This window comes from Elgaria multicarinata, chromosome 17 (genome assembly GCF_023053635.1).
Source record: "Elgaria multicarinata webbii isolate HBS135686 ecotype San Diego chromosome 17, rElgMul1.1.pri, whole genome shotgun sequence".
Taxonomy (NCBI): Eukaryota; Metazoa; Chordata; class Lepidosauria; order Squamata; family Anguidae; genus Elgaria; species Elgaria multicarinata.
The window spans coordinates 10,370,182-10,392,142 of NC_086187.1; the positions used below are offsets into that span (position 1 = coordinate 10,370,182).

At 41.7% G+C, this 21,961-nt stretch overlaps 1 protein-coding gene across 7 annotated transcripts in view; it reads right to left on the minus strand.

Moving 5' to 3' along the window:
- The window catches only part of RBFOX1 (RNA binding fox-1 homolog 1), a 1,470,150-nt gene that overhangs the window by 1,429,304 nt on the left and 18,885 nt on the right, over window positions 1–21,961 (minus strand). The gene's annotated exons all lie outside the window — the stretch shown is intronic.

Below are 21,961 nucleotides of genomic sequence, written 5' to 3' on the forward strand. Positions count from 1 at the left end.
TTTTAAAAGTACACAATCCTTTCCCGTTGATTAAAACATGTTAATGTTTACGTCTTTGAAAGTATGCATTTTTCTTACATATTTTCTAGGATAGGCATTTTTCGAACACATCTGACACACACGCTTGTGCACACAAACAGCATCACAAGCTCAGGGATGAATGAGCTTTAACTACAGATTGCACTTGCATTCAGGTATGGGAGGTGTGAAGAGGGGAGATTCTGGTCATAAATGAACAGGAATGAATTCCTCATGTCTCCCTACTCACAAACTGCCAAATCTTTTCTCCAGTCATCCAGCCTCCTCTTATTTTCCTCCTTCCTCCTTCCTCCAGGAAGTGTGGTTCTCCATAGAAAGGGACTCCTAAACTAGTTTAAACTTGTAGTATAGATATGCTCCATAACATACCCCAAATTCATGGCCAATTTTTCATCATGATTTAAGACCTAAAGCTTTAAAAATAAAGTAAAGGTGAAATTCAGGTCCTAAAAAAAGCAACTGCAATCGTTAGTAGTTAGAGTTGTGTTTACATACAAAAAGGCCTTCACTGCCACACCTGGCTTGCTTGGGCATGGGGAGGCAATTGCGGGAGAAGGAACAGGACACATGGTGGCTTAATTGCCAGCATTGGGAGGGGCATGAATCCCCATTTTAGGGCATGGCCCCTCCCTCTGCAGCACCACTTTCAGTTTTGCAGCTCCCTCCCTCTAAACAGTGTGGGTTCGCCAGTTGTCCTAGAGGGCCAAGTAGGAATTTTTTACTCTCAAATAATTTAATTTGGGAGTTTTTTCGACTACTTCACCCTGTAAGACAGGAGGGGAGTATTAACTAGGTTAATTTGGTTCCTATAGCGGCAGGGTCTTGCTATTCACTGTGTAATCTGTACAGCACCATGTACATTGATGGTGCTATATAAATAATAATAAATAATAATAATAACATTTGGTCACATTATGAAATGGGCAGGCGTGTGGGCATCAGGAGCAAGAATAAGGTGGGTGAGCATTAATAAGGCACCACTGAGGTGATTGGTAACACCTGAGGCCCTCACCTGGGAGTCCTGTGGCACCAGATGATGGGACAAGGTTTACCTCTTGGGCCAACCTTACTCACCAACTCAGAGTTTTGCAACCTGAGGGGGAGTGCCATCAGAAGTCCTACCTAACCCAAAAGGGGAATCCTGAAGGGTGGCGATAAATACACGTCACCTGTCAGGATATTAATGGATCGCCTGAACCAAATTATGGCCAAGATACTGGCCAAGATAGGATGCCCGCCTAGGCCTCCATCTTTCCTTGCAGGAAATTCATAAACAAATGTAGCCCTATTTAACGCCATTTTACTTGTCCTGTCTCATTATTTCACCTACCATCCGCAATTCATTGGCAGTAAAGATAAACGTTTCAAAACAGAATGTTCTCTATAAGGACCAGAGTGTAATAAATAGCATTTTGCCAAATCCAAGTCACCTATTGCCTCTGATAAGAACAGTTATTTCTTCTTCTTCTTTTCTTTTTTAACGTGCATCTGAATATACAGCCTTCAGGAGAAACTGATGCCTTTGATTGTCTTAACTGCATCCACATGTTTTGCAGGAGTGGGAAAATGACAGTGAAGGCTCTTGAAGAAGCATCTTGCATGTTTGCCCGAGGCACAATAATAGAGTAAATAGCACTGCTCAATTATTTGTATTTTAAAGAGCAATGGGATGTGGTTCAGTGTCTGGGTTGGATCTAATCTCTCAGGGTAAGTCACTTCTCAACCTCAACAAAATGGGGTAAAGGGACCTTCTTCATGTCATGGAGGGTAGCCTGGAGGCAAATAGGTTCTAATCAAGCAGACAGTCTAGCTAGGAAACAGGAAGGCTGTCAAATGGGGCAGGCAGGTAGAGAAGCTGTGTCTGTTTGCGAGAAGCCAGGATAGAGTTGAGAACTTTGCAGGACCATTTCAATCCCTACTGGCTCCTGGCCCTGGTAACATCTGGCCCCTACTGAATCAGTAGCTGTAGTACGGCACTCTGGTAACACTATAGGCCAACCATTCCTTCCTCTAGAAGCTACCATGATGGCATAGGGTGAAGCACTTGGGTCCTACAACCAGAGTCCCTGGTACAAAACTCCCAGTGAAATAAATCTCCCTAGAATGCAAAGAGGAAACCTAGTGCTTCTCAAACATTTTAGAACTCACATTTCCAGACTTTACCTTTGATTTCTCACCTCTTCAGTAGGCAAAATCCACTGTTGTGTGCCTAAGAATACGTGCACAAGGGGACTAATCTAAACATTGACATTAAATCAGACTTCCGGTTAAAACCAGGCAGAGAAAGAAAAAAGATGGTAAGATCCTCATGTGGCCAGATGTCCTCATATAGTCACTGTCTGCCTGCAGTTTCCAAGTTTAACATTTTGGTTAAGTTGACTGCAGCGTTTAACCTCTGCTGGTGAAAGGGAACAGTGTTTCAGGCTCTTCAATTACAGTTGTGAAAAAATGTGTGAAAAACAGAAAACTTACAGCACTGTTAACACTTAAGATTTTATTGTAACCTATAACTTCTCTCCGTATCTATAATGATTTAATAATCAAAAGAACCTGCCGGTTTAAAATTCCAGAAGCTATGGTTATCTCACATTGGTCCAAACTCCACAAGCCAGTAGATTGGAAGCTAACTCTGATGCCTTACCTGACAGGTCCTGTGATTAGTCATGATGTTCTACAATGTGACAAATTGTGTTTGCTTACTACCTACCCTCCGTGCACCCAGACTTTTCCTATGTTTTTCAGTCCCAAATCCAAATTGGGAGGAAGAAAGGGAAAAGAGGTCTCTTCTTCTCTGAAAACGGAGGCAAGAACCATACTGAGCCTGTTTCTTAGATTTCAAGCAGCAAAATCGTCTGCCCTCAAGGAAAGACAGGCCTGCTTATGAACCAAAGTTTCACTCCCATTCGATTCCATAGCTTCCTACATGGTCCTCTGTTCCTAGTACTTGAACCCAAAAATGGACCTTAGTAACATGAACAATCAAGGGGAAAGGAGGGAGCAGAAGAAGAAGGGGAATGGGTGGAAGCAGAGACCAGTAAACAGAAGCGGTAGGGTTCAGTCATGCTACATGGATTGCTTGAACATATGCATCCACACACACACACACACACACACACACACACACACGTTCTGGAAATTCACTGTTGCATTTACTCCACATGGTAATTATCCCCCACTACCCTCAACCTTCATAGGCTTTCATTAGCAAATAAAAATATTCTAAAAATAAGCAAATTGTAAATTAAAAGAAATCTCATTCTACCAACTACAGTAGAAAGGGAATAAGAAAACAGTAAGGTTTAAAATATGGAGGCCATGGTGTTTTTAAAAATGATGTGCACGAAAGGTTTTCAACATATGTTTTCAGGAACACTGTTCCGTGTCCAAGGGGTTTTTTGCTTCTTTTTCTGTTAACAGCCCTTTCTCCCTCAATCAGTCTTCCCAAGATTCTCAATTATGTAAAATAGACATTATTTTCTGGCACTTGTAATTTCCAGGATAATTGGTGAAACTCTTTCAATTTTATTAAGGTTAGAACAACCCACCCACCCTCCTGATTTCCATTTAACCTTTCAGAACCCCCTTTTTTACTGATCAACTTATCTGTTGGAGCCAGCTCCAGTGATATAGTATATCTTAGGACCAGAAGCACAGGTCCCACAAAGCTTCATAGAATTCTCCCCCCCCACACACACACACAAACACACACCTAAGATAATATGTGTGTGTTATCTCTGGGGGGAGGGCATGGGGAGTGTCTTTATATCAAATCCTTACATCTTGAAAAGTGTTTAGTGTATCCAATTCCCTATTCCTTTCAGCCACTTCAAAAATCCTTACTGTGCATCTCTTGTAAGGTCAGCAACAAGGTAGAGAAATGACATTATAATGTTACAAACCTTGGCATCTGAAGAAGACCTTTATGTATTGTTTACTAATATTTAATGACACTTCTAATGAACAATCCCAATGGTATTTAATGTTTACAGAAGACTACTGCATTCAAAATGTCTGGTGCCTATTTAATTGCTTTTGTAGTCAATTTCCCTGCCCCTCAAGGCTCATTACTTTGTCACCTAATCATTCGGCACACAAAAATGTGTCCTTTGATTTCCCTTCTACTTCATGCAGGGGCATATCCTTTACAGCTTTAGCACTAATGCCACTTGTTTCCAACACCTGTGTGTGCTCTGAATTGTATCAAAACCAAAGTAGAAATAGTTCAGGTACATGTGGGGGGCCATTCTCGCTCCAATTTGTATATAATTTTATATATCAATGTATATAATAATATACTTTAATCAGTTGTATTATATTGTGTTAACGTATCTGCTTCTTTATAGAATGGGCACCCTTCAGTGACGAGAAGGGTTAGTGATAAATAGGCAAGGGCTGAAGTAAGATGTGAGGACGATGACACCTGCAAAAGTTTTCTATGTGTATCACTGACCTTGGGTATCCTAACTAACAGCCTATAGTTTTAATATCACAACTGCATTTTCAAGACCTGTTTCAAAACCTTTTAGACTGTTGGTTGTTTTGTGTGCTTTTCATGTTTTAATGTTTGTGAACTGCCCAGAGAGCTTCAGCTACTGGGCAGTATAGAAATGTAATTAATCAATCAATAAATAAATTGAATGACAGCCATTTTAAAATTGTCCATAATGTTATTGCACATACACAAAAATTGGGGTGTTGCCTTTTTCTTCAGAAAGCATTTTCGCCATAAATGGCAGACCTCATTTCACTCAAATAATAAGGAAGTATACTTAATAGGATGAAAGGCACAATTTATTGACCTGTAATGCAGTCCTTTAAAAAGGATACCCAACTTTTAAATGTAGAACAGAACTAATGTTTTGTTTATTTATAAATATCCTGTTCCTCTTTCACATAAAATTATAGAAATGACAGAACCTGGGGATGCTAGAGCTTGCTGGAATTCTCCAAACTTTACTTCTAAGCTTGGTTTGGCTTGCTTCTGTTCTTGTTTGCTACCTATCATTTGGTTTATTCAAAAACTTGAATGTTTTGAGAAAGTTGTGCATTTTTCAAGTACACACTTTGCAAACATGTATACAAGTTCAGGAATTCATAAACACTTTTAAAGAACATGGGCTATCATTTGTGTTCGAGTTTAGAATTGTGAATGGGGTGTCTGATCACCCCATTCACATTTTCAAATGATTTGCAAACTGAAATGAAATTCTCATCCTTCCCTTTTAACAGTGGCATGCAAAGGGCATGAATATGTATGTTTTTCATAACCGCCTATGTATTAACTAGTACTTGTATCATCGCACGGTCTAATAAGCCTTCTTGCTGTTAAACAACAGAGATAATTATTTTATTTTGCCACTGATTTTTTATCGGTGGCAAAAGACAATGGAGTTTTGATATCATGAGGATTCTGTGTATCACTGAGACAATTTATAAAAAAAAGTGGTATACAAGTATTAAACAACAACAACATCCATTTAGCATGGGCCACTAATGCTTTACTTCACTGAACATATCCTATCAGTAAAGTCTTTGACATTAAGCAACAGAAACACATATTTTATTTCTGAGTTGGGAATAGGGTTTGAAAGGACATGATTTGCTGAATCCCTTTGCCAATCAACCTGAAACTTACCTATCATGAAATTCTTGAAAAGACACCCCAGTTTTCAGATTTAAAACAGAGCTGATTTTAGGATGAATCTGACATTTGGATGTCTATTAATACATCAGCAGCACGAATTGACAATGAGCTAAAAATATCAATACAATATGAGCAAGCCAAAAGAACTCTATTCACAGAATGCCACATGATTCTTTATTTGGATGAGATAAATATCTTTCATACCCGACTTTCATGGCTCAATACTAGTTTATCAGAAAATCATGCAAACTGCTCGAGACAAAAAGAAACAAGGAGTCGCTCATAACAAGCAGAGTTGTGTTTTTTTTTTAAAAAAAAACACTCTTTAAAATTGAGAGATTGAAAAGGCAGAAAGTGTGGTCTTGAGGGAGAGATTAAAAACTAATTTCTGCTCAGATTTTTAAAAAAATGTTACTGGAATAGATAGTTCCCACATCACTGTCACAAATCTTGCACTGAATATAGTTTCCAAACCAGTCAATTTAAAGTCCCTGCACTTGTTTTAGATACTTTATATGCATGATTAGAGAGATGGAGAGATCAGCACATCAGTTTCACCTATATTAATTTATATGTCCCTTCTGTTCTATGTCTATGGCCTAATCTATGCCGAGCAGGATATAGCACTATGAAAGTGGTATGAAAGTGGTATATAGTCTGTGTCAATGGGCCCCAACAGTTGTTAGTGCACTTTGATACCGCTATAAAGCAGTTGTGTGGCTCCTGCCTTTTATATACCACTTTCATACCGCTTTCATAGTGCAATATCCTTTTTGGTGTAGATTAGGCCTACATCAACCTGTACATTTAAAGAAAATAAACACGAAATTTTGCATTACTTTTTATGTATTTTACCATTTTCAGCCCCCCACCCCAATACACAAGTTTATATATATATTTGCATTTATAGTCCGCTAAGAACTTAAACGTAAAATTTGAAAAAGTGCAAAACCTGAAGAATAACTGTCATAAGAACATAAGAAATGCCATGCTGGATCAGACCAAGTGTCTATCTAGTCCAGCACTCTGTTCACACAACCAGCTGTCGGACAGGGACCAACAAACAGGACACGGTGCATCAGCACCCTCCCACCCATGTTCCCCAGCAACTGGTGTTTATAGGCTTAATGCCTTGGATACTGGAGGTAGCACTTAGCCATCAGGGCTAGTAACCCATGATAGACTTCTCCAGGAATTTATCCAACCCCCTTTTAAAGCCATCCAAATTGGTGGCCATCACATCTTGTGGTTGTGAATTCCATAATTTAACTATGTGCTGTGTGAAGAAGTACAATCCATGTATTAGCCTGGGAAGTGTGGGGCAAATGAATCCTCTGGCATCACTATTTTCAAAAAGGTATTCAAAGTTCAAAAACAAATAATCTGTTCAGCTGGAACCAACCGTCATTTGGGACCTTGCTAGACCTACCGCCGAATCTGGCTGTGAGGAGGGGCCAGGCCGTGCTAGAAGTAGCACGGCCTGTAGGCCCCATCTACACCTGAGGCGCGATGGGGACGAAGGAAGCCCCATCACATCCACCATTTTCTTTTTACTTAAAGCAGCTGAGTGCGTAGGAGCGCACCACTGGGAAAGGTGTTTTTTTAAAAAAAAAAATAGGGACCCCTGTCCCCCTTCCCCTGATTCCCCCCACGACCTTCCCTGACCTCCAATCCCCCGTCCCCATGTCCATGTCTCACCACCACCCTGTCCCCACCTGCTGTGTCCTGCCGCCACCACTGCCAATGTCCCCAGCCACTCTGTCCCACTGCCACCGCCGCCACTGTCCCCAGACAGCGTTTCCTGTTGTCGCCATGTTCAGCCTGTGATGCCTGCTGTCGTCATGTCCTGCAGGCCGGACATGGCAACAAGAAACGCCGGCTGGGGAAAGTGGCAGCTGGGGACATCAGTGGTGGCAGTGGCAGGACACAGGAGGTGGAGACGGGGGGGGGTGGCAAGACATGGACATGGGGACAGGGGGGGATCGAAGGCCAGGGGAGGTCATGGGGGGAATCGAGGGAAGGGGGTGGGAGCTCTGCGGCCCAACCACCGCTTTTCCCAGATACTCACGCGTAAGTGCGGTAGCCAGGAAAAGCGACGGAATGGTCCACATGCCCATGGTCCTGGCCTCAGCCCGACCTAAGGCCAGTACCTTGGGAAGAATCAGGCTAAATGGGGTTTCACTTACTCTGTGTCCAGGGAGATTTCACCCCTGCCTGACCCCGGGATCCCCTGTGCGTCATCTGGATGCACAGGGGCGAGCCCAGGGTGAGCACCGGGCTAAACCTCCGTCTAGCAAGGCTGTTGGTGAAATCAATTTCACTTTAAGCAAAGGTATCACAGTAGCTCATGTCCCAAGTCTTATTCACTTTGCCCAGTGTGTGGAAACTTTCTTGACCAGCCCATTTGTCCAAACACAACCTTCAATCTTGGTGAAAGGCAGATGACATTTTCAGTCAGGGGCAACTCCAGAAAAGAAATGGAAGGGTTGAAGGGATAGCATTAGTAGGGAACCCAGACCATAAGTAAGGGTGCTTAATTCATACTCTTTAGGTACGTAATATACCGTGACTGAATGGGGTAGCAGAAAATATGGAGTACCTGCAACTCCATGGAAAAGAGCTATGTGCAAATAGCCTCTCAACATTTCCCACCCTATTGATGGGCAGGGGAAATGGAGGGTAGGCCATTTCCTTGAATATTCTCTAGGGAGAGGAGAAATTATCCAAACATTTCTCAGGGATGGAGCTCACCACTAGCAGTGGCAGCAGAACAATTTTGTCCACCCAAAGTTTTGTTACTGCTGCTGTCTCCTGTGTGTGTGTGTGTGTGTGTGTGTGTGTGTGTGTGTGTGTTTGCATGTGGTGCTTTTGGAACTTTTCCAACATTTACCAAACAGCTTTGGTCAGCATAAGATCCAGCATGCAATAGCCCCAGGCCCCTATAAAAATCTTGATTACCCACAACTTTGGTGCATTCTGTGTAGAGATGCTGGTACTAAGAATGTAGTTATCAAGTTTTGATGTTTCCCAGAAACATCAGCAGGATTTATGCTAGTGCTGTGCTGAAAGAATTGGTTATTCCATTTCTGGCATTTTTAGGGAGTGGGTGGGACAAAAACAAAAACTATGACAAAAGAGGTTGGGAGAGGTGAGAATTTAGTCCATGGGGAGGAGGACTGGGTTTCTATATATCTTTTTAAGTATAGGAAGGTTTGAGAGGTCTTCTTTGTATTAAAAATGCCTACTGGAGTGGTCTCCAATAAGCATTCAAGAAAAACTGCTCAGCTCCTCCAAGTGCTGGGTTTTTTATTTAATAATAACAATAATAATAATAATAATAATAATAATAATAATAATAATAAGAAGAAGAAGAAGAAAAAGAAGAAGAAGAAGAAGAAGAAGAAGAAGAAGAAGAAGAAGAAGAAGAATAGAAAGGAGATCTCAAAACAACTGGTTACACTTTTAAAAGGTATGTGGAAATGCTGTTACCCTCCCTAAGAAGAAAATGCTCCAAATTCTCCCCTGCCCTGCGAAAGAGGCAGGGGGAAAATGCATATTTCGAAGGGAGAAAAACAACAACAACCCAAAACAGGAGGCAGGATTCAGCACAACACTAGTAAATGAAGTCAGGAACAAGCACTGGCTCCAGACCCTGCTCGTTCCTTCATGCGCTGGCTAGCCGTTTCGCTCCTGACTTGTACCAAGCCAGAGTTCCATCATTCTGAATGAAATTCTGATGCTGGAGTACAAGGGAATGAAAGGAGAGGGAGTAATGAGCCCTGAAGCTCATTCCTGGAAATGGTTTATGATGCTGGGATACATCATCTGAACTCAGTCAATGACTGAGTTCTAAAAGGAGGCTAACGGGAGACATGAAAGAGGTGTACAAAATTATGCATGTTATGGAGAATGTGGATAGGGAGATATTTTTCTCCCTCTCTCAAAATTCTAGAACCTGGGGCCATCCCATGAAACTGATTGGTGGGAGATCCAGGACAAATAAAAGGAAGGACTTCTTCAGACAGTGCATGGTTAAATCATGGAACTCACTACCACAAGATGTAGGGATGGCCACCAATCTGGATGGCTTTAAAAGGGAGTTGGATAAATTCCTGGAGACAAAGGTTATCAATGGCTGCTAGCCCTGATGGTTGTGTGCTATCTCCAGTATTTTAGAATGTTTTCAGGATGTTTTAAAGATGTTTTAATCATGTACGGTATGTTTTTAATCAGTTTTTAATGTGTATTTTATAACATGTTTTTATAACGCTTGTTTTGTACTTTGAATGGTTTTAGTTTTTGTGAACCGCCCAGGGAGCTTCAGCTATTGGGTGGTATAAAAATGCAATAAATAAATAATAATATTCGAGGCAATAAGCCTGTGTGCACCAGTTGCTGGGGAACATGGGCAGGAGGGTGCTGTTGCACCATGTCCTGCTTGTTCATCCCTGGCCGATGGCTCTTTGGCCACTGTGTGAACAGAGTGCTGGACTGGATGGACCCTTGGCCTGATCTCAGGGCACTTATGTTCTCATGACTGAAAAACCAAGCTACGTGTTCAGCACTGCCACATGCGGGAGGCTTTTGTGGGCTGTGCTACTTCAAATGGTCTCTTAAGCAGGAGATCATTAAAAAATATTCACCCCTCTACAGACACTTGCAGGTAGAACTCTAGCATGAAAGTAAAATGGTTAGGCTAGAACTAACATCCATACCATGTCACTTGAAGAAGGAATACAGCCTGATTTTACAGAATGATATTTAAGATGCCACCACCTATATTCAGAATTGCTTGCTGCCTTGTAATAAAATTTGCCTTTCTGCATTAAACTTAAGTTTCCACTTCTCCATCAACTTTAAAGTACCTTCACTGTGTTTTAAAAAGACACAGTACAAGAACACACTGACCTCTGCTGGCCTCTACTGAAAACAGAAGTTATTAATAGGTAGCTCAAAAAATATTTACATACTTAAAACAGAGTTATCCACAAGTCAGGCGTACCAAATATGTGGTGCCCATCTTGACTGAAAATCCTTAATGTAGTACCTAGAACATGACAGAATATCATGAGTGGCCCTTTTCTTGTTAAACTGAGCAAAGATATGATTAAAGCAGAATATATGAATGGTGCTTCTTTTCAGGAGCAATCCTATGGCTTCTAGAAGACCTCGGAGGAAGGACAATCGGATACTTCAGATTCCTGGATCCAAGGGTGGAGACAGCCCTATGACCTCAGAGCCTGGAATATGTGCTCCTCATCACGGCTTGCAGTCAGCTCGGAGATAACTATGCCATCTGCCTCTCGAACGTCACAAAAGCAACCTCGGAGAGGAGGTAAAGAGGGTGTTCCAGATGGTGGGGAGTGGATTGGAGAGGCTAAGCTAGATGGTATCTGAAGGCCCCTCCAGTGACCTTTCCACCTCCTCCAGGATGCCCCAGGGAAATGTGCGAAGAAGCCCATCTAGCTGAAATGCAGGGCGGACGCACGGCGGAGGCAATGATTGCCTCTTCTGTGCTGCACTGGTTACTTGTAAGCCTCTGACTTTGTAGGCTTACAAGCATTGAGGGCACAACAACAGATAGGATTGCACCCTTAGGTTCAGAAAATTACTTCTAAAGAATTTGCACTCCAGTAACACACCCTTAAGGAAAAGTTAAGTTAAATGTCAAATGTTTTTCTAGGGCAATTTTCTATCAGGAAGCTCTTTGCTGTCAGGGGGCTTATTCAAATCCTTCTTTTTAGTTCATTGTTATTAATACATTGGTCCAAAGCTAGCTTTAATTCTCTCTCAGCCTGTTTGCATTCGATAACAAATCCTTGATTTATGTCTAGCACTTTATCTGTTGCTCGGTGAAGCTCCTCATAATAATGTCTCTTCCCAATGATCCTTCATTTCTTGCACCGCATATGATGAACCACAGGCCACTTGAGACCCTCAGAGGTCATGCCTGCAACTGGCTGAGTATGTTAGCCACCTCCCAAAGTTCACACACACACAAAGAGGAAAAAATACTTTCATCTGCTACATTATCAGAGCTGCTGTCAAGAATTCTCCCTAGGGGCTATAACAAGCTGGTGAGTTTCATGGTTGGCCCTCTGAGTGTGGATACCAGAGTGTGGAGCTGGTGGGTTTCATGGTTGGCCCTCTGAGTGTGGATACCAGAGTGTGGTGCTGGTGAGTTTCATGGTTGGCCCTCTGAGTGTGGATACCAGAGTGTGGAGCTGGTGAGTTTCATGGTTGGCCCTCTGAGTGTGGATACCAGAGTGTGGAGCTGGTGGGTTTCATGGTTGGCCCTCTGAGTGTGGATACCAGAGTGTGGAGCTGGTGGGTTTCATGGTTGGCCCTCTGAGTGTGGATACCAGAGTGTGGAGCTGGTGGGTTTCATGGTTGGCCCTCTGAGTGTGGATACCAGAGTGTGGAGCTGGTGAGTTTCATGGTTGGCCCTCTGAGTGTGGATACCAGAGTGTGGAGCTGGTGGGTTTCATGGTTGGCCCTCTGAGTGTGGATACTAGCAGACACTTTGGCAATTGCATTCAGAGAGCTCTCCATAGAGGGCACCAGACAGAGCATCCACTCTCCACACTTGCAATGGTTGGGTTCCTCCTATAAAACATATTTCTGTGCTGCTGTAAATCACTCAATGATGTACAGTGATGGGATGATGGTGCAGATTTAACTCCTTATGGGGCATCTTCTGCTTTGTTGGTCTCTGGTCTACAGCTGGTTGGCCACTGTGTGAATAGAGTGCTGGACGAGATGGATCCTCGGTCTTTTCCAGCATGGCACTTCTTATGTTGCTCCAACGCTGTGTTGAGTACTGAAGTCTTTATGCCTGAGCCCCACCCGTTCCATCAGCCCATCAGAGTCACCTAAAGACTGGCCAAATCATACAGAGAGAACCCCTTGACTCATGGAGAATCCTTATTCCTCATGCAGGCACTTCTGCATCTGGCAGCTGAACAAATCTGTACCTTTAGGTGCCTGTGCTTCCTAGGAATGGGTAGTTGTTTGGCATCCACCTTAATTTGACAGGGTTGTGAAGGTTTGAGGCCTACAGAGGAGGGGTAATAAAGTCAGGCTTAGAGGCCTGGGGTGTTTTTTTCTGTTGGGAGGGGTATCGTGGAGAGGGGTAGTTTCGTTTTTCCAGTTAAGATTAATTTCCCTGGTTAAGTTTCATTAATTCAGTTAAGTTTCATTTCTCCAAGGTTGAAATAGTACTTTATGTTTTGGGGAAAGAGGTATAAAAAGTCAGGCTGCCAACTGACTTGGGGTCAGGCTGCCAACTTGATGCTGTCACTTCTTGCATCGACAGTGCAAAATATCTTAGGAAAAAAACAAGAAAGAAAGCTGTTCTACATCCATTGCCAGTGGTGATGCCCACCTTTAAGAAATTGTTGGAGAATTTCTCCTCCCCCTGGAAAAATTTGGTGAAATTGTCCCACTAATTTCTCTAATCACAAACAGGGTGGAGAATTTTGAGAGGCTAATTGTGCACAGCTCTAACAAAATGTCAGGAAAATGCCAGAAAAGTCCAGTGCATGAAGGAGCAGAAAGAAGCAGCCCAAAGGAGTGTAGTTGCAGCTAAAGTAAAAGATTTTTTTTGGCAACTTTTATTTTCTTTTAATGCTTTTGTATCACTCAGCTCTGTTGACTAATTACCTTTACTTGTAATTTGGTTATTTTAATGTACTTCTAAACAGTTGTGTTGAACATAAAGTGTCTGGAGTGTCATTCACCCCACATCCACACCCTAAATCCAAGGGGAAGGGGGGGAAATGGGAAGGTGGGTCTTTTAAGGAAGCATGGGGGGGCTAAAGGGGTTGCTTAGGAAGTCCAGGTCAAAGGTGGGGCCCTGATAGGAGCTATGCATGTCTTGAGAAGAAGGTTGAAAGGCTATGTTTCCTAAAATCCAAGCATTCCCCTGATCTGCCATAAGGTCTTTCGTGTCGACACAGGGTACTCCTCTGTTTGGCTCAGGAAACCACAGGTCATCCTCCAAAGAGGGTGTGACATATCAAATTTCCTTCCAATTAAGGAGGGAGATCAAGAAATAAATTAAGTAAAATTATATGTGGATAGTTTGGGATAATGGAGAAATGCAACCTTTATATAATCTTTACTAACTTTGGCTTGGGGTTTTCTGCAATAAAGAAGTCTCACTGGTGTCCCGTGTTAGTTTGCCAGAATGTGTGCTTGCGTGAGGGACCAGGAAACCTAACAGTCCCTGATGTACTTATTTGCTATTTAAAAGTATACCCTTGTATTTGTAGATACTGTGCACGTATATAATAGATACTGTGCCACATAAACACAGATTTAAAAATAATTAAACAATGGATCAAAACCAGATCTAGGATAAAATAAAAAGACCCACTGAAGTCAAAGAGAGCTTACCAATGTGGACCTGGCACATGATGTGATTCAGAACATAGAATTTCCAGCGCTGATATTTTTTCACATTTTAAATGTGCAGAAAACTCAAAGCTATGGCTCCTACGGCAACTGTACATTTGGCCTATTTATGAATGTGTGACTTCCTATATCACTTTCGACATGCCTAAAATTAAGAGTTGAAACACATGCTGACAATTTCATTTTATGTTCGCTTTGGGTACTGTAAGTTCAGCTTTTTCTGCCTCGTGTGTGCTTTAATGGAAACTTATGGCAGAGAATTTAAACAACAAAGGAAAGGAAATTCATAATTACAGATTTCACTGAGCTTGTGATTCAGGGGCACTGCAAGATACACATTAAGACATAAATTCGACAGAACAAAGATACTGCTTATTACAAATTCACAAAGGTCCATGCTATGGCTGTGGTGGAAACTTGACAAGCAGGTTTATTATAATTTTTAATTCAATTCTATACTCAGTTATTCATACTCAGAGATATACTGACAGCTTCCCCCAACACAAAATTATGGTGTTTTTTTTAAACAAACGTAAACACAATTTGATTGCACAAATTAAATAACATTCAGAAACTACTTGCAATATAAATTCCTAGACTTCTGCAATATAGCTCACGGCACTTTCCTCTTGCTGCAGCACTCCCCCACCACGGCCAACACACTTTCTGTTTCATACACTGTCTCTTTTAGTTGAGGGTAGAATTCTAATGGAATGGGTTGGGTATCATGGAGGGCTTGCTGCATATTTTTTATAGGAAATAAATATGCCATGTTGCAATATTAATTGTTAAAAGTGGCTGCATTTTTACGAACACAGGGTATAATCCAGCCATATTTAAGCCCTTTTAAGCCCCACTGATTTCAGTCAGGGGAGGAAGTTAGAAACAAAGGAAGCTGCTATCATGTCTAACCCTACTGCCCCTGTTTTGGGAGAAGGTGTTTCAGGTAATCAGAATCCGATTCAGACCTAGAGTAGGAGGCGCCAGACACCAGCCAGCCTGTACCAGTGAGGGAGGAAGCTCTCACGGGCGATTCACCAGCTGGGAGTCAGCCCTCTCCAGAGCTTATCTCCTCAAAGCCAAATCCTACACACTCAGTGGGAAGTGAGCTTTCTTTCAGAGGAGAGCGCCCCGACACACTAGCTGATGCTAGGGTCTGCCAGAAGCTAAAATGCACAGAGCGGAAGGAAGGCGTGAGAAAGTTGTTCTGACTAAGATTGTGCCAGAACCTGCCTCTGCACCAGGCTCTCTGAAGATATGGGCATTTGGGAAGGAGCTTCCTGTTCTCTTCTGTCGGACAATTGTCTCACTTAGTTTGCATAGTTTTGCCTCGGGGGAAGAGATTAGACTCTCTTCAGATAGAAGAGATGTTTGCTGCTTAATAAAAGCTTTTCAGATTACCTCGCAGGCCTCACCATTTGTCTCCCATCAAAAGCAGGAACTTTTTGAGAAACAGGACAGCTGCCTTATAGCAAGGCCCATCATTGTTCCATCCAGTTCAGTATTGTTTACACTGACTGGAAGCAGCTCTCCAGGATTTCAGACAGGAGACAGTCAGGGAACAGAACTGGGTCTTCTTCATGCATAGCATGTGCTCTATAAATAGGAATGGCAGAGCCAGATATTGGTCAGCACACCTATTCTCCAAAAATCATTTTTAAGCTCCTTTCCATTTCCTCTCTGTTTTTCAACTTGTTCAAATGAGAAAAGTGTGCATTTCAGTGTAAACTTTCTCCCATTGACTTCGAAGTGCACTTTTTTAAAAAAATAAATGAACATTTTTGAACAAGGTGATAAATTTGGGAATCTGCAAACATTTCTCAAAAAAAGCTCTCCTGTTCATATTCATGACTAAAAATGGAGCATGTTTACATGATCTGTAAACATAAACAATAAATCCCTCATTTCCACTGAGCTACAGCCCTTCCCCAACCATAATCTTAACTATCTCAAGTTGCGCATTTTAAAAAAACATTCACACCTTTAAATATCCAAATTTGCATGATTAATTGGGGGAATGTCCACATTTTTAAAAAAACACACACACACAACCTTAAAAATCTACAACTTAAACTTGTGCATTTTTAAAGTTGTGCATTTTCACACTTGGGGATTGTGCATTTTTGAAAAATGTGCACTTTTCTTGTTTAAATGAACCAAAAAATAAAACAAGCCAAACTGAGCTTTAGAGTAAAGTTCAGAGAATTTCAGTGAGTTCAAGTATCCCTGGTTTTCTCATCCTTATAATGGAGATGTCTTCCCAAACTGCCAGATACATACACACACACACATGCTATATGCAGTGTTGTATTGGATGCGGGGGCTCACAGTGTCTAAACGCTTTTTTGATCAGGAGGGACAATGATGTCATCACCCACCCCTTTTCAGGTCTCTCCAGTTCCTTCTAAGCTTAGCTTCAACCTTCACAGTAGCTGGAGGTCTGATTTTCCACAGGAATAACATATTGTTATGAGCTATCCCTATTGTAATGTGAAGTATTTTGCAGTGACTTGGTCTAGAATTGGTAATTAAGACCCAATAGTGTTACAAAAAGGATATATAATGCAGAGAGAGAGAGAAAGAAAACTGCCTGCATTTTGGACTCTATTTAACAATGGCCCTGTTCAGACAACACGCTAAACCACACTGCTTAACCACAAAATGGTTAATGTAGGGTGACCATATTTTGGAAACCAAAAAGGAGGACAACATGGTCGCCCCCAAGGGGGTGCGTCCAGTACCAAGGGGGCGTGCCCACCCGAACATAGCCTTGGTCACATGTCTGATTTTACAGCACACATTTAAGACAAATCTGTTCTACATAACATCTTAATGTTAAAATCACTGAAATAAAGAACAAGTGAGAGATTCAATGTATCTGAAATTAACTTTACTCACTTGCTGTACTTTGAAGCTTTTGCTATACTCTGTGTGTTACATTCTCCCCTTCCCTCAAATATCTTTTCTGACTGTATCTTCACTCATTGCAAGCTGCTGTTGTTGTTAACAGGGTTTACTACTGCACCCAGATCTGTTTCAAATTTGGTATGGCTAAAGGTCTACCTAAAAGCTTTCATGGTGCCAACTTTCAGCTCTTTATCTTTAAAAATGACAGTTTAAAAAATAATATTTTTTAAACCTCATTTTTTAAAAAAATCCTAAAAAATCAATGGATGAACAGATCTGTTTCAAATTTGGTGTGGCTAAAGCTCTACCTAAATCCTATCAAACTACAAAGTTTCATCTCTTTATCTTTAAAAATGACGATTTAAAAAATAATATTTTTAAAACCTCAATTTTTAACAAATTCCTAAAAAATCAATGGATGAACAGATCTGTTTCAAATTTGGTGTGGCTAAAGTTCTACCTAAATCCTTTCATGGTGCAAAGTTTCATCTCTTTATCTTTAAAAATGATGATTTAAAATAATAATTTTAAAACCTTAATTTTAAAAAAATTCCTAAAAAATCAATGGATAAACAGATCTGTTTCAAATTTGGTATGACTAAAGCCCTTCCTAAGAGCTACCATTGTGCCAAGTTTCATGTCTTTATCTTAAAAAATGATGGAGTTATAAGCATTTTTGTTAATTCCCATTAGAGCTGCTCTTTGGAAAAAAAAAATCCGGATTTTTTCTCCCCCTCCCGGATTTGCCATCAAAAACCCGGACAAATTTGGGCAAATCCGGTCATATGGTCACCCTAGTTAATGGAATGCATTAATGGAAGACCTTTTTTATTTTCTCAGTATTTTAAGACATAATTTAACTTAAATTTAAACTTTGCTGTTTTATTTCCGTATTTTAAACTATATCAATTTCTGCTGTGTGGTTTTATCCTGGTTGTGCTTTTTATATTGTATTGGTATTTGTGTTTTTAGACTGTTGGTTGTTTTATTATGGATTTAATTTTTGTGAACCACCCAGAGAGCTTCAGCTATTGGGCGGTATAAAAATGTAATAAATAATAATAATAAAAAGGTTAATGCATGCCATTAACCATTATGTGGTTAAGCAGCATGGCTTAGGGTGTTGTCTGAATGGGACCATTGTGGCTAGGAGGACTATAAACTCCCACACTTCCAACATTTACCACTACATTACTTGCTATAAGTGGAAACTAGGGATGTATGAAAAATTCATTTCAGTTCATTTTTTTTTAATCAGGATTTTACCCATTTCAAGACCAGACATGAACTCTGACACTATCTACAGTCAAAGTCCATACGTTTCCAAGCTTGCAATGGGATTAGTGCACACAAAAAGAGGGGGGGGGGCTCAACTGTATGCATGCATTTAAAAAATGTGTTTTGAAAAGGATGCACAAATATTTTTTAATCAATGGGAGAAGAATGTAACATTTCAAAGATGTGTATAATTGGAAAAATACTAGGGATGTGCTCCGCTTCTAATCAGACGGGAAAATTAGAAGCGGAGCGGGGGTCTTCGCCTGCCCTTAAAGCGGAGGCGAAGAGGATTGGGGGGCCGGCGGAGCGTGGCGAAAAGGATCGAGGTGAAGGCGGATCCTTCACCTTGATCCGGAGCTCCGCCGGAAAGGTAAGTGGGGTTTACCGGGCCCTGCCGCTGCCGCTGTCGCCCATGCGGCGACACCGGCAGGGCCCGGTAACCCCCCCTCCTCTCCCTTACCTGCGTCCATCCACGGTCCGTCGGCTTCTTCAATTGAGCCCGCGATTCAACCAGGAAGTCTGGGCCGCTTGTGGCCCAGACTTCCTGGTTGAACCGCAGGCTCAATTGAAGAAGCCGACGGACCGCGGACAGAGGCAGGTAAGGCACCCCTCCCCCTTGGTCCCTTACTGGGCTCTGCCGCCGTCGCCGCACGGGCGGCGACGGCGGCAGGGCCCGGTAACCCCCCCCGCCCTCCTCTCCCGGCCTTACCTGGCGCCACTCCCCTCCACTGCGGAGCTCCGATTCAGAGCCGGAGCTCTGCGGCGAAGAGGAGCGGTGTATGGGCGGGGCGGAGCGGGCCGATCTGAAATTTTCGAATCGGCCCGCGGGGCAGAGCGGGGGGTCCATGCACACCCCTAAAAAATACACACGGATTTTTATGGGGAAAGGGAAAAAAATCAAAGCTCTCAATCTGATACAGACTTGAGAGAGAGCTAGATTCAAACTGAAATTTGGAGAACTTCATTAATTGTGAGTTTTGTTGATTTGTACATACCTAGTGGGAACAAGATGAGCCGGTGCATCAGGCCCAGTGTCAGTATGGAGCACTGCGCAGCTGCTGAGTCCCCTGCACCCTACAGGATCTGTCCTATTCAACCTTTGAACATTTTGTTTTTTCCAACCTATTTGCTCTGGGAACCACCATTTTAGTTTTCAACACTGCCCCCAAGATAGCATCGCCCCCTATGGAAAATTTTAAATGATGAGCTCAGATATGAACTGAAAATCACAGCAAAAACCTGTATATTCACATCAGGTCTGAAGTTGGTCCTTGTTCAGCAGCTTAGTGAAGACTTGCTACACAAGTGTAAAAGAAGCAACCTAACTTGTGGTTTCATTATTTTCAGTGCCATCCAACCTAAAAGTCACACAAGAAAGCTACACACAATGGGCAGTGCTGCACATCACATCCATTACCTACCCAATCCAAATGGGTTCACAACTACTGGTCAAACTACATGTGATGTTAACCATGTGATTTGTCCTTGTTTTGTCCTATTTCTGAAATAGCCACCATAGTGGAAGTGGTGGGTGTGGGTGTGAATCAGGACCCTGGTATGGGGGTTAGAAAATAATAATAATAATAATAATAACAACAACAACAACAACAACATCCCACCTTTTCCCCAGTACTGGAACTCAATGGAATTTAGTCCATTACTATCACATTACGGTCTCAGTTCAGATCAGGACCACACACAACTGAAATTTGCATGAGGAAAAAAGCCCCAGTCACTCCTATGGTGGCTCTTCTTCCACTCATGCAAACAGCAGGAACCCCACACCCAATTGGCAGGGGGAAAGCGCAAGAGCCCCCTACTCCACAGCATGATCCCGATCTGGTTTGCACTGTTTATAGTTGAAAGAAAAAGAGGTGCCCTGAAGAGCAAAACATAGGATGAATGTTGCATGTAATTTGATCATAATGAGCACCAAATCCCAAAGCTAGAGGCCAAAAGTCTGGCTGTTGACTAGCCAGACTGCCTTTTCTTTTTATTAATGCTCATCTATCTCCCCTCCTGTTTGGATGGAGCAGGGAGGATAGTGCAGAGCCTACTTGCTATTTTATAAGCAACTGAATCTGAAATATCAAAATCACAGCTACATGGAAAGATAACATTTCATTCAGAATTCCGTTTCAATTTCCCCCTTGCCAGTTGACAGCTTTAATAAATAATTTAAACTGCTAATATATAAAACATTTGCATCAGCAATATACCCTGACTTCAGGGAATGGCGCCTGTCACCTCTGATGGAACTGAAAAACCCTTCATCTCTCTAGAGGGGTAGCTTCATCTTAGGAGCAGCCCAGAATAATTATACACCCACTAAGTAAAGAGCTGCCCAGCAGGATCAGCTCTGAGATCAAGGGAACCAAGGCAGACCATATAAGTTGTTTGGAATGCTCTAATTCAGCCATCCCCAAAAATGGAGATATTTTGGATGACAACTCCCAGGATTCCTGACCATTGGTCATGTTGGCCGGGGCTATTGTAATCCAATGCATCTGCAGTGCACCATGTTGGGGAAAGCTGGTTTAGTTTTTTTTTGCTTTAAGTATGCCACAAATATTTATTGTACAGAAGCATTTGACAACTGAAGATGGTCTGCCTGGATATGATGATGCCTTCTTAACAATGCAACATTTACTCCTTCAGGGTTACCATCAGCGGCTCTTGCTTGCTTCTTTGACTAATGCCCTCCTTATCCCATCACTGAGTTTTGGTGGACAGCCTTCTCTAGGCAGAGTTATGGTTGTACCATATTCTTTCCACATTGTAATAATGGATTTAGCGGTGCTCCAGGAGATGTTCAGAGTTTGGGATTATTTATGTGTACACCAACCCTGACTGGTGCATCACTAGAACTGTATCCTGGAATTGTTTTGATATCTCCTTGGACTTCATGATGGTGTTTGTTTAGATACACTTTCCAGCAAATTCTGAGGTCTTCTTAACACTCTCCAACAAACTCTGAGGTCTTCTTAAAAAGGTGTATTTTATCTGAGATCATGTGACAATTGCACAAAGATCAACTCCATTCAATTATTTATGTGACTTCTGAAGGCAGTTGGTTGCATCAGAACGTATTTTGTGATGACACAGCACAGGGAATGAATACTTATGCAATTAAGACCTCTCAGTTTTGTATTTGTAAATCATTTGTAAAACATGCAGATTCCTTCCCCCCTTCAACATTATGGACTATTTTGTGTAGATCAGTGAGAAGAAATCCTAATTAACTCCATTTTAACTCCTGGTTGTAACATAACAAAATGTGGGAAAGTCAAAGGGATGTGTGTGAATAATTTCGCAAGGCACTCTATAAGTCGGTCAATTGCTTCAATATCGGAGTTTGCATGTAATAGATAATGACTTTTTCACCATGTAGTATAATGAACATATTGACATATCACCTATATTAGCCAATATTTTGGCAAAGTCAGACATCAGATATACAACACAGAGCTTGATGTTTCATGTTGAACACTTTTTCCCCCAAGTTCTCTTATGATAAAATCAATTTATATTTGCATTTCATTGAAGTATTATGTGAACAAAAAAGATCACCATTTTTTCATGCCACTTCACTGATTTTAGATAGTAGATATTTAACATAGAATACCATCTTTAATAAACTATAAGTGGAAGAATTTTGGGTGGGATTTGTTTATGGTT